This window comes from Castor canadensis, chromosome 14 (genome assembly GCF_047511655.1).
Source record: "Castor canadensis chromosome 14, mCasCan1.hap1v2, whole genome shotgun sequence".
In the NCBI taxonomy this organism is placed as follows: Eukaryota; Metazoa; Chordata; class Mammalia; order Rodentia; family Castoridae; genus Castor; species Castor canadensis.
In genome coordinates this window covers 64,331,526-64,345,420 of record NC_133399.1, presented here as the reverse complement: position 1 = coordinate 64,345,420, position 13,895 = coordinate 64,331,526, and the positions used below count along the sequence as shown (strand labels likewise).

The window sequence follows — 13,895 nt, the reverse complement described above, 5'->3', positions numbered from 1 at the left end:
ACCTTTACTTAATAATATCCAACCTGAGGGGAGCTTAAACAAAGTCAGACATGCTGAGCTCTTTACAGGCTCTTCACTGGTTCCTTATTAAAAACAAAACAAACAAATAAAAAAAACTGGTGGACTAGATATTCTGTTTTGCAGGTGAGGAGACAGAGAAGTTAAGAAATATTTCCAAGGTCATATAGGCAAATGGATATCAGGACATGAGCTCTTGATTACTAAGACCATATTCTTTAAATATGTATATGTTTTTATAGGCTGGGCAATGCTGTATTCACATGTGTTCTCTGTATCAGTGTCTTATGCAATTAGAGATTTTTTTGTGGCTTTTGTGGGCTTTCCACCTGACCAGGCAGCCTCTGTCTTAAGTATCACTGTTCTGTGGCAGTGGAAGAAACAACTGTCCCAATACTGGCTCTTGAAGCCTTCACTTAAAAGTGACATGTGTCATTTCTACTCACATTGCAATGACTAAAACAAATCAAATGGCCAAACCTGACATCTGTAGGTGGAGGCAGTAGACTTCTTCCCCAAGGAGGACTAGGCAATATTTGCAAGCAGTAGTCCCATAGCAGTCTCTGTGTTTCAAAGTGCTATGAGAGATTGTCAAAAGACAAGTGCTGTTAGTTTTATGTAATAGATTGATATTTAATGCAAAAGCTAGACCCTGGTTTCCCAAAGATAGATGAATAATTTAATATAGGAGCAAACTCAGGGTTCTTGAAATCTTGTTTCTATACACTTTTTTGGGAAGACTAGCCTTCTGTTTTATATGCAGAGGTATTAGATGAAGGTGTCTTGTTTTGCAAACAGAAACAATCTCAAGAGACAAATAACAATGGCATGAGAAATATATGAAGTTTATTTTTAGAAGCACTTTCAGGCAAGGTTTTACTGTCAATATTTTCATTGGTATATGAAAAGCCAATAGAGGGGGACATGTTTTATGAATTGATGTGCTACAAATATTAGCCCTGACATTTTAAAGTAAAAAATTGCAGAAAAGATGGAGGAGCAAATAAACACAGAGTCTGACAGACAGGAGAGATGGCACCTTTCCAGATGATCATGATCAAGGGTATTTTCATGGTAGTTCTGTTTATATTTACCTGGATGCTTGGTCTCAACCCCCTCCCCACTTCAGCTTTAGCACCAAGTGATTGATTGCTTCCTTTAAAATGATGTCAGCAGGATAAGGATGTATTGGCAGGGCATCTTTTATACCAGTAACCCCATACTGATCCTTGACCTAATTAACAGTCTGTTATAGGCACCATGCAGTTTATTGCTAATGCTACCCCAACATCAAGAAAACTTTGGTTATAGGAAATTTAAGAGGTATCCCATTTAACTCATTAGAAATTCAATTTTGCTACACTAAATTAAATGCACTATAGCTACCTGGCAGCCTGAATATTAATGTTGTTTCATTTTATGGAACTTTTATTGGAATAATTGATTTGTTCTTAAAAGAATCTACTACTATTAGTCTTGTGGCATATTAAATATTTGGTCAGATCAGTTCAGTAGTTGAAAATGTGTGGGTTAGTTTGTAAGTTTACAGCAGATTTTGACACAACACCTTTGTCCACATGTCCACAGTAAATAAAATATAGGTGAGCAAATAAAACTGCTATAGTACTTTGAAATCTGTCACATTCTGACCAAGTCTGTGCCACAATTGTACATGTTTACAGATGCAAAGAAAATTAATTCTGATTATTGCAATCTGGGCTAGTCCCTTATGTTTTCTTATTTCATGTTTGCAACAATTTTCATGTACAGCTATTATTCTTTTTTAAGTGAGGAACAGAGAATCAAACGAAGGAAAAATTTAAAGTCATACATGTCGGAAGGGGCAGAACCTCTGAGGAATACATCTATCTACATGGACCAAACCTGTTGGTCCACATATGAAACATAGTTATTGAGCATAGCGGTAAGCTTTTTAGCAATTTCTCTTCTATTCCTGGGCCTAGAAAAGGGCAAAAACTGCTTTGAATTCCTGAAGGAGCTCTAGAGCCAGATAAATACATCAAATGTGACTTTTGCCATTTCCAAATGGTTTTTCTGTATCCGAGGTGGAAGTGGCTCCTGTGTGCTGCTGATACATTCTCATCAATGTCCCTACTTCTAGGTTGGCCATGATCAATAAATCCTCATTGTTTAAAATACAAGATATACAGCTTTTCATATTTTGTTGCCTGAATCCCTTTGGAAGTTTTAAAAAGATAAGATTAAAGTAAATCTATTTGTTTCTGCAGTTGCATGTAAAACTAATTGCTTCATTAACAAAATAACTAGTGAATGGAACTTGCATGTAATAAGGGGCAAGGAAAGTATACTACTTTTTAAATGTTTTTAATTAGCCACATGCTCAGTTTGCACAGTATTTCTGTATGCACACATTATATGTGAACCTTAGGAAGACTGAATTTTCAGAAGTCAGCTACTATACCACATGAATAGTGTTTCTTACTAAGAGTTGCTAATGAATAGAGAAAAAATAAACATTAACCACATGAAGGCAACAAAAGCATTAATTTTAGTTATACTGTGTGCTTTATGTATATTATCATATGCTTTTACTAAGTGTGGGCATGTAGGTAAAAAAACCAACTGATTTAAAAATTCTTAATCAGGTGAAACTATGACTATACATAAATGCATTTTTAATGTCTCATACTTATGTTTTGTGCTTCAGTTTTGATAGCTGCTAGTTTTAGAGAGATGGGAATCCATTCAAATAACAGAGAGTAGCTGGGAAGAGGCGTTAAAAATAATATTTAACACATTATTAACACGTTTACCCTCACATCAACCTGAGGTTAGGGCTCTTGTTATCCCAGTCTTCTGAATGAAGAAACAGAGGTAACTTGTCACAGATAAAAAGAGGTAGAGGAAGAAACTGTTACAAAAAGGAAGGAGTCAAAAAAAAAAAAAAGAGAGAGAGAGGAGAGGAGAGAGAGGAGGAGACAGGGGAGAGGAGAGAAAGAGAGATGGAGTAGGGAGGGAGACCTGGAGAGAGACAGAGGGAGAGAAGAGAAAGAAGAAAAGAGAGAAGGAGGAGGAGAGGAGAGGAGAGAGGGAGAGAGAGAGAGAGAGAGAGAGAGAGAGAGAGAGAGAGAGAGAGAGAGAGAGAGAGAAAGAGAATATAGAGTCATACAATACTGGTTCACTCACAATCTACTCTCTATGTTTTCCCTAGAAACAGAATCCTATTTTTGAGCTGTTCGCATGGCCAGCCGGGATGAAAAGTTAACACCACCTAGTTAGTCTTAGGTGAAACTCTGAGACTCCATTCAATGAGATGTAAATAGGAGTTTTTGTGAAATTACTGGGAAGTTTCCCAAGGGAGAAGATTCAGCTGGAAGAGATGGAATTTTCATTTCTTTCCTTCTTCTTTCTGACCTGTAAAAAACATGTGATGGTGGAGTTTCATTCACTGACCTGAGCCATAAGGTGACCTGGCAAGTGGGAGCCAGTGCTTGGATAGAGATGAAGAAAATAGAAAGGGTCTGGGTCCCTGATGACCTGCAGGTCCCATCTCAGTCCTGGACTCTTTTTTGGATTTATTTCATAAACTTCATAAATTCTCATTTGAGAGGAAAGTATAGTTATATTATGCTTAAGTTAGTGTTTTGTTGTTTTAGTTATGTGATGCTAAACTTCATTCTAACTGATATTCCCTCTTCATATGCTCACTTTAAAAGTCAACTGGAAGGAAAATTGTTCAGTGAGCTAGAGCAGATAGTGACCTAAATCTGGATGGAACTGAGATAAGGGCCTGGGAATACCCTTGGCTTATGGATTTGCTGGCTCTTGGATAGAATTACGTTTTAGCTCTTCTGGTTCCAAGTATCACAGCAGAAAGTGAGACTACATATTCTGTAAGCTAATTGCTTTCTTTTTTTTCTTTTTCTTTGCAGTGATGGGAAATTGAACCCAGAGTCTTGCACTCACTAGGCAAGAGCTCTACTACTTGAGTTATGCTCCCAGCTATTTTATTTTTATTTTGCTTTTGAGACAGTCTCACTAATTTTGCCTCAGCTGGCCTTGAATTCATGATTATCCTGTCTCTGCCTCCCAAATAGCTGGGATTATGGTTGTGCACCGCCGTACCTGATGCACTAATTGCTTTTTTATAGGTATATCTTGCTGGTAAGTAAAGCATAGTTCTGCAGTAGATATAGTATTTTAGTGTTACGGATATTTCACCTGAAAGTAAAAAGTGGGAATAGTTTCCTTTGATATTTGGGCAGTATTAGTTTCTAACTGTTCATTTATCAAAGTATTTGTCATGGGAGCATCATGGTCACTTCAGGGAGAATTTCCATATGGTCTTCCACCAGCACTGGGAATAAGTGGCCCTTTATTTTTCTTCCTTTTGCAAGGTAATCCTCTTCTTCCTCTATGAAATGATGTGGAGTTTGGAGTGAATTTTAAGGTACGAATAATAGTAAGACATGCATAATCTGTTAGACAAGATAAATGCTGCATGATATTTACAATTCTTTACAAAAAAGGCTGATTTTTCAATAGCTCGGGTTTTAGATTATGAACAATCGAGAACTGTATTTGAAGGCCAGCTACCACAAATACAATTTTTCTCTGGTAACTCTTGGGTAGCCTTCCTAGGTAGATTTTACTCAAGAAAAGATAAGTTATTTCTACCTTCATTTTCTTGTTTCTTATGTCCCCTTTTCATTCTATTTGTTTATTTTTGGAAGGGCAGCTTTCATTGCTTCATTTAACACACTGTACAACCATTCCCAAAGAGACTGACAGTGTTTGTGGTCAGCTGTGTTGTAGTCTTTCTGCATAGGTTAGTTTATGTTTTAGAATACTAACAACCCAGGCTTCAGCCAGTCAAAGTAGTTTTCGTTCAGAGTTTAAAGACATGAGGGAATGTCCAAGGAATCTGTCTGTGGCCGTCAGGAAATTAAATGTTAAAAACTGAACAATATGTAATAGTTCAAGCACAAAATGATTTGAGCCTGTGAAGGCTGCTGTGCCGAGAGCATCGTCATGGTAAGGCCATGTTGATAAGGCTGAGAGGGTCTAAAATTTGTGAGTTGACTTCTGCAGGTCTTTTCAGTGTAATTCCACTTTAAAATCATGCTGTGGATGGTGTATCTTTATGACATTATGTACTGTGTGAGTTCATCCTATAGAATTTTCATGACATTTGGTGATGAGTTTTGTCTTTGTGCAATAACCATTACTGTTTGCTGTTCTGTTACCTGCTTCAATATAGTTCCTGCTGTCTGATGACAATTGACTAAGCTGGAGCCTATGAAAGTACTGCAGATGACTTAGTTACATTAGAGAGTCAAAATTATAGCTTCATGGAACTAAGGTCATGACAGAACCAAAGAGCCCTGGGCACAAATCTTTTCTTCATGCTTGGCTGCGTCCAAAAATCCCCCCGGGCTCAGGCCTCTGATTGCGTTTCCAGATGGCCTCCTGTGGTGTAAACACCACTCTTGCTCTGCCCAACAGCTCAGCTGCCCTGGCAGAAAGCAATTCCCTGGTCAGAGGAGCACTGGAAATTATAGTGGGGGGTCATCTGTTGCCAGATTTTGACCTTTCCCATCCCCCATATTACAGACCTTTCTATTTTCATTTTACACCTTTGTCCTTATTGTTCTTGCAGGTCAAACCCTCTACTTTCTTAGCACACAGCTATTTCTCCAATATCTCTTTCCATCCCCACATAGATTTGAACCAATGCTAGGATTTCTTGACAATTTGCAAATGAATTTTAATATCTACCAATTATTAGAATTTATTCTTTCTTATTTATTTATTCAATAAATGTCAAATTAAGTGCCAGTCATTTATTCAACAAGCATAACTGGATACCTAATTAAGTAGCAGGTACTGCTGAACTAGTTACTGGAGTTACAAACACTGAGCAAAAGGAGACAGGGTCTCTTGGAAGAGTTTGTCCTCTCTATGGTTTACAGCCTCATGCTTTTCAGTTAGGCTCTCCTCTTTCAGGAGTCAAGACAAGCTCAGCTTCTTCATGGCAGTTCCCAGATTAACCTCATTTAGCTCTGAGCAGGTTGTCTTTCAAGAATCTCTTAACCCATACTTTTTAAAAAAATTTTTTATTTTCACCTCTCCCCACAACTAGTGCTCCCCCCCTCACCCACAGAACCTGTTCCATCCTCCTGTTCTCCAATTTTGTAGAAGAAAAAACATAAAAGATAAAAAGACAAACATGATGTTTGACATAAAGATAGCTACACAGGGAGATTCCTTGTGTTGTTTCTATGCATATATGTGTTACAGCTCCAATTGATTCACCTCTTCCAGTCCTCTTCACTTCTCCCTAGTCAGCTTCTCTTGGTGGCCCCAGCCAATTTAAAATTTCTGTATTCAATCCTGTACAGTGAGCACTTCAGCCTCATTCAAGTTTTTGGTTTCCTTTCCTTGCTCAATCCCTCCCTTGCACAGCCTCCGCTTGTATGACCCGTGTCCCATAATATTGCTGCATTTGTTTTAGGTCTACAATTTGCATATGCAGGAGAACAGGTGGCTTTTGGCCTTCTGAGCCTAGCTAACATCACTTAAGATGATGTTCTCCAATTCCGTCCATTTACCTGTGAATGACAAAATTTCATTCTTTGTGGCTGAGTAAAATTCCATTGTGTATAAATACCACATTTTCTTAATTCATTCATTAGTAATGGGGCATCTTGGCTGTTTCCATAGTTTAGCTATGACACATTTGTAGTCCCTTGTACAAGGGACTTGTAGCCTTCTTCATCTATACCTTTTTCATTGTAGCTGTTTTGGATTTTTCCTGGTTTTATTTTGCTGTGTTTTCACTCAAATGAAAATTTCCCAAGAGAGATTAGGTTCTGACACCTTTATTTTTGCTTTTTATTTTCACTAATATATATCTGGAAACTTCATTTGTGTTCAGTAAACTTGGTGAATTAGCAAAAGTGTTTTTTACCTACTGTACTCAGGCTCCAGATGGACAGTGGGGGTGCTGGATAGTATATAGCAAGGGGAAAAAACAGATTGGGAGAGAAAGTCTATGATATGCTATTTGTGAAATTTCAATTTTTATTAAATCTTTTCCACTGCCTGACATTTTATGGTTACAAGTCCATTTCCAAATTGAGTATTTCCATAAATATCTATTTAAGAGGTAGGCAATGCTGTATGTGACTTTCTGAAGAGTGTTGATCAAACAGGAGAACACTGTGGTCCTAGAATTGCCTTACGGGTGAGTATAGTGGTATGTAGCTTTGCAGCTGGTTGAGCCCCTCTCATGATTTTATAACTGAATGTAGGAGTCTACTTTCCTCCTAGAAAGAGCTTTTTGTGTTTTATGGAGATTGGCCAGACAAACAGATAACAAGGCTTGGCCAGGAGAAGCAGCTAGGGTAGGATGAGTTGGGGTGAGTGGAACATTTCCACATTACACAGTGGTCTGCATGGAAATCTTCTATAGTACAAAGTGGATCAAATCATGTCCTGGGGAAGACTGTGTGGGGTAGAGTTTACTTCAAACCTGACAGATCCAAACTTCTCTTCCTGTTAGTTTGACCTTCCTTGGGCTTTTCCAGTCTTTGCCAGTCTTTGCCAGTCACAAACCAAACTTGGCTGAGATTATTGTCACATCAGTTGTTGCCAGGAAATAACAAATGAGTACTTACCAAAATTAATTAATTAATTAAAAAGAATTGAAAAACAGTCACAAATAAGACCAAAAGAATGGTTACTGAGAAAAGGAAAAGAGTATTTGGTATTCCCTACTTAGTCATTTAAAACTTTTATTTTTCAGCAGTGAATTTATTTACTGACTGACTTATTTATTGCCATACTACTTATTCAGTCTTTCAAAAACATTTCCTACTAGACACACTAAACCACAAGTCACACACACACACACACAAATCAAATTGGCCTAACCAAGGAGTAAGCTTACTTGGATAATAGTGGTTGGACTGATTTCAGGAGAGGCTGCCCTTACCAGTGACTGATCAAGCTCTCCTTCCTCTCCATTTCAGTTAATGTCTTTGGCCTTGGCGCTATTCTCAGCAGGTGGTACTTTTGTTCCAAAAGTGGTAATTAGCATCTCATTCTGTATTCAGATCCAACAGAGAAAAACAATTCTTCCCTTCACCTGTGAACGTTTCTGGGCTTCAGTCTGATTAGCCAGTTGTAGGTCTTCTACCCATCACTGACCCACTCTCCATGGGCAAGGATGGGTTTCCATTGGCTCACCTCAACCATAGTTCCAAATCCTCCTCACCACTCCCAGCACTACCACCCTATTTACTACTAGAACTGGAGTTGGCTCCCCCAAAAGAACATATGGAATAGTGGGGGATGCTTCTGGAGGCAATTTGCATATCATTACTAAGAGAAAGGAGACTACATTCAAGGTAATCAAAACCTATCAAATGTCTTCCACAAAGCTATATTTTTAAAAGCAGCATATAGTTTGCACATTATGCTCAAGAATTTGAGATTCCTGGAGAATTTTTAAGGCACATAGCTTTGTGTTGCATTCAGAATGTCATAGAGTCTCAAACCAGTTCTTCCTGAAACAGATGTGAAATGATTTTGACTTCTAAAAAGCAATTGATTTATCATTCTAACAGTCATAACATGTGAAACCTTGGTTGCTAGTGACAAGCAGAAACATCTGGAACTGGTGACAGGATTAATTTTGGGCATTGTCTCTCTATGGTGAAGACTGGTCCCTCTGAGGTTGATGTTTTGGTTAGCAGTTTTGCATCTTTTCCACAAGGAATCAGTTTTATTGCTGTTCTCTGTGGCTATGCTGTCTCAAGAACTGTGTATGCACCTATGATTTAGAGAAAGCCCACCTACATACTCACCAGTCTCATTTAGTGGGTGGCATTGACTTGGGTACCTTCAAAATATGGAGTAATTTACAAAGGATGACCATGACTATATTTTTAATCTGTTGTTACTGTCTTGCAAGACACTTGTTCTTTTCTTACCTACATTTCTCCTTAATTCATCTTACAGTTGCCTCTGGTATAACTTTAAAGACAGGAACCTTCCCCTTATAAAATCCAAGTGTTTAGATTCCTGTCAGGAAAAAAGTTTTAAGTTGGGATTCATTGTGGATCTTAGGATATGATTTACTGATTATCTAACTGTAGTTAGAATCTAAGACTTTTTTTAAAAGGAGATTTTGCTCTGAATTTGTTAGTATGTTGAGGTGGGAGATAAAACTAGCCATTATATACTCTAGATTTTACTCATGATGACAGAGAATGGCTGCCATTTTATGGTTTTTATTAGGTTCTCCATCATTCATTTCTCACATAGTTTAATACTCTGTTTTTCTATTTTGCTACTGTTTCCCAGAGCAAAATTAGAATGTAGAGACTAGAGATTCCTCTGAACTGGCTCTCATTATTACAATAAAGTGTTGGCCTTGCCCTTCTTGTGGACAAGTCTACTAAAATTTACTAAAATTAAACAGTCCAAATTATATGATGATGTGTCATGCACTTTACCTGGGAATCACTTTTCCTCTTGCAGATGTTTTGAGGAGACCTGATTGAGAATGAACATTTTTTTGAAAATTAGAAAGAAGTTAACCAAGCATAGAAGCCAGCTTTGCAAATCTGTGGCATATCAAAGGTTAAACACTACCTAAAAACTCAGCCCCTTCCACCCCGCCGCCCGCCATCTTCCTTTACAAGCAGATTACTTAGTGAGGGATAACTGTGGAAAGTGTACCAGTAAACATTGTTATGAAGAGCACACAGAAAAGGGTGAAGTTTTAGGTTAAGGGAGAGGAGTGGTGAATTTTTTGACTAGCTAACTTAAAATCTTACTATTTGTTAATACACTGTGTAATATAATAGTATACTATTTGCTATTCTTATGTCACTATCCAACAGATACATGTACTTGGCTTAGAAAGCTGGATGACTCCCTCTCCATTTGCACTTGCCTTACCATTGCTTGGCTTTGTTTGTTATTAACATCCCGCTGGTAGCAACTGATACCTCATGTTTCTGGATCCTCAGGTGAAATCCTAACCCTGGACCTGGAGGTTTTACATCCTGGAAGGAGTATGATTTCTTAAAGGAACATATTTAACAAATTAGTTTTCAAGATAAATACAGATCCAGAACTATAAATCCCTTCATGGAATTGTATTATGGGCAGCCTGCTATAGTGCCTGGCTCCTTGGGTATTGGAGGTCACTCAACATATTTTTATTAAAATGCAAACTAAAGGGAAAGAGCTATTGTTAGTGAAAATTGCCACATAATTGTTGGCTTGGGTATGACTCTCTGTTGCCCAAATTCTTGTCTGTTTCTCCATAGCAGAAAATCTTATACCTTCTTTCTGATTAATTTGGTCTTTTATTTCTTGAGCTGTGCTCCATGACTTCATGCAAATATATATAATTTGGATAAAATTTTCTTACTAATTTTATAGCAAGTAGAAGGGAATTAACTTTATTGGGAAAAACATTGAAATTTTAACATAAATTTTTCTATGCTTCAAAGGCAGAGTTTTCCCAACAGTGGGAATTTGAAGCATTTTGACAAAGTCAGTGGGGGAGATATTTCAATCAGCATGATTCTGTTTGGCACAGGTAAAAGTAAGCCCTTCTGGGCTGGCTTGCAGGTGGATTCTTGAATGTGGGCCAGTTTCAAAAACTGTTGCCTGTTCTTAATCAGTGCCATGATGTGAAGAGCCATGAATGAGCATGACCTAAACTTATCCTATCAATAATTTTACTCATGAGCTCCTGGCAAATATGTTTTCTGCCTGCCATCTCCTCCAAAAGTTGCTATTTAGGTAAACATCAGCCAGCCGTATGACGTCAGGTTCACATGATTAATCTGATTTGGAAAAGCTATCACTTAGGTAACGAATTGGAAGAAAAATAAATCACACAATACACACATGTATGCACACAATGGTCGGTCTTTGTTTTAATGAAAAAGGGCCAGGTAGGGGTAAAAAACCAAACAAACAAACAGGTTTCTGGCCTGAAATAATCTGTAGATGATATTACATATACTATACAAGTGTAAACCATCAACCCAAACTACTCAGATCCTTAGTAGTTCTGTTGTTCTTGGTCTGATGACTCTTTCATCTTGTCCCTTCCTGTTGCCATTGATTGTACTGGATTTACCAGGGCTCATGTTGCATACATTGCCCTTTAGCAATGTCCTGTCCAACTTTCCTCTTTGCCTATAAAATCACAATTATTTGAAGGCAACACAGCCTGGGTCCCACCTTGTAAAAGGCCTGAAGTTAATGCCTATTAGTAATAGTATGTTGTTATTGCTTACTATCATTATCCCATGAGGATTATGACAACCTCTTTTTAAACATAAATGTAAAGGGGACATTTTTATAGCATCATTTAATGAGTACTTACTGGATGCCAGTATACTAAATCCTTTACTTATGCTTGTCTTGTATTTCCCACAAAAATTTTTTTCACAAATCTGTGAAGTAGGAACAATGAGCACATTTTATAAAATAAGACTTGGACTATGTAACTTGCCAAGTCACACAGCTAATGAGCTGTGGAATCTGAATTCAGTTCTCCAAAAATGCTTATTGCTTATGTGAAAATACAACATTTTTTCTAGCATCTTGTCACTTAGAAAAGAACAGCCTTTTGAAGATTAGTTAGCATGATAGCTGGTTTGAGAATATGTTGTTTGTTTATCTGTGTCCTAGACTATAGCAATGCCTTATTGCATCTAGTAAGCTAAAAGGAAACAGAAAACAGCTATACTATAGAAGGTGTTTGATATTTCAGTGATGATAATGATGGATAATAATGTGATTTCACAGCTTGGGTTATTAGACCCAGGTGAGTGCATAAGTGGATTCAGATTCATCAACATCGCCAGGCCAAGCTTTTTGGCCTTCCATTCACAAACTCCTTAGGCTGCATATTACCTTTTAATAGCATATTTTCCCCATTAGAGTTGTCCTTGATATTCATTTAAACCATACTTACAAGCAAAAATGTGTATGAAAAAGACAGATGCCCTTCCCTTCCCTTGTTGTGTAAAATGGTTATCTATTAAATTTTTAATCCCATTTTATAGGGCCTAAAACTGCACTGTTCAATAGAATTTCCTGTGATGATGCAAATGTTTTCTGCCTGTGTCATCCAATATGGTAGCCACCACCTACACATGGTTATTGACCCCTTGGAATGTGGGGAGTGAAGCTGAAGAACAGAATTTTAAGTTTATTTACTTTTAACCAATTTAAACTGAAATTAAAATTTAAGTAATCACAAGGCTGATGGCTATGTTATTGTAGTGGAAGTGTAGAATTTTAGCACCAAATGGGATGTTAGAGTTCACCAAAGGCAATACATTCATTTCACTTTAGAGGAATCTGGAACCCACAGCATGAAAACCAGTAAACTAAGTCTGGAATCCTGGCTTTTCTACCCCTAGTGCACGGTTTCATGAAAATGTTTAAGATGTTTTCTTAAACTTTAACATTTTAAGATGATTTCAGGTAGTACCAGGCTTATATTTACCAAAACATTAGGTCATATGTTGACATGTTTTCACATTTGCTAGGAATAAAAATGCTGAAAGTTTTCTTCCCATCTCTGTTTCTTTGCCATTGGCTATCTTCTCCAAAGGGATTGATAATTGTTTATTTATGTAGCTTTTCAGAGACTCAGATCTTTTAAGCGTGTAAATGTATTGTTCTCTCCTCGTGAACAAATGGTAGGATATTGTGTTCATGGCTCTGCACACTCATTTTTTCACTAAACTCTATACATTGGAGACCTTTCTGTGTGATCACACAGAGTGCATTCTTAAGCAGGTGCATAGAATTTCATTATACACATCAACTGCAGTGTATTTGCTGCATCCTCTGTTGATGGGCATTTACTTTTTTTCCAGTGTTTTATCTTATCTTAAAAGCAATGTTGCAGTGAAGAGCCTTGCACCTTTCTAATTTCTATGCATCTAAATACATGTAGAATAATTCCTAGAAATGACAGCACTAGGTTAACATGCGTGAATTTTAATTTTGATAAATATTATACATTGCTCTCCATAGAGTCCATATCATTTTACATAACTAGCAATATATAGTTTCTATGCCTGCATCAACAAAATGAGTGATCAAATTGATCTTTACCATTCTGACAGGTGAAAAAACCCAATGTAGTTTAAATTTACATGTATTTTATTATGAATAAGTTGAGAAACTTTCACATATAAAGTCATTTGAGTTTTATTTTATGTGAAATGTGTTTATATACTTTGCCCATTTCCAGTCAGTTATTTTTAATTGACTTAGAGGAACTTTTATATAAAAGGCAGAAAAACAGTATGTATATTACAAAAGGAGTACAGGCATTTCTTCTGTTTGTTGTCTTCACTTTGCTTTTGATGGCATAGAGAAGTTATATGTTCTTTTATAAGTTCTGATTTTGAGCCGTAATTTAAGAGACCTTCTGCAATCTGTGAGTGTAAAATAATTATTTTAGTTGATTTGGAATTTACCCTAAAGATATACTGAAACATCATTTATTAATAATCTATCTTTTCTCCACATATTTGAGATTTCACCTTTATCACATACAAAATTAATTTGTCTCTGAGTTTATACCTTATTTTGTACCCTTTCCCATGTAATCTGTTCTTGCCAGTACCAATTTTAATTATTTTATATTTATAGTATAAATTATTATAGGATTATTCTCTCATCATTACATTTCCCTTTCAAACTATAACTCACCACGTTTCCTTGTTTATCCTTCTTTATAAAATTATATTCAATTTGCCTATTTCCAAAACAATTTCTGTTGGTATTTTCATAGGATCATGTTAAATTTAAAGATTTAGTTGGAGGCATCTAAATGGTGT

General features: G+C 36.8%; 1 long non-coding RNA gene across 1 annotated transcript in view; it reads left to right on the top strand.

Annotated features, from left to right (window-relative positions):
- The window catches only part of LOC141416876 (uncharacterized), a 163,750-nt gene extending 150,080 nt beyond the window's left edge, over positions 1-13,670 (top strand). The window contains exon 6 of the long non-coding RNA XR_012441453.1: positions 4,398-13,670. This is a non-coding gene — a long non-coding RNA (uncharacterized lncRNA). The remainder of the gene's footprint in view (positions 1-4,397) is intronic.
- Positions 13,671-13,895: the final 225 nt, after the last annotated feature.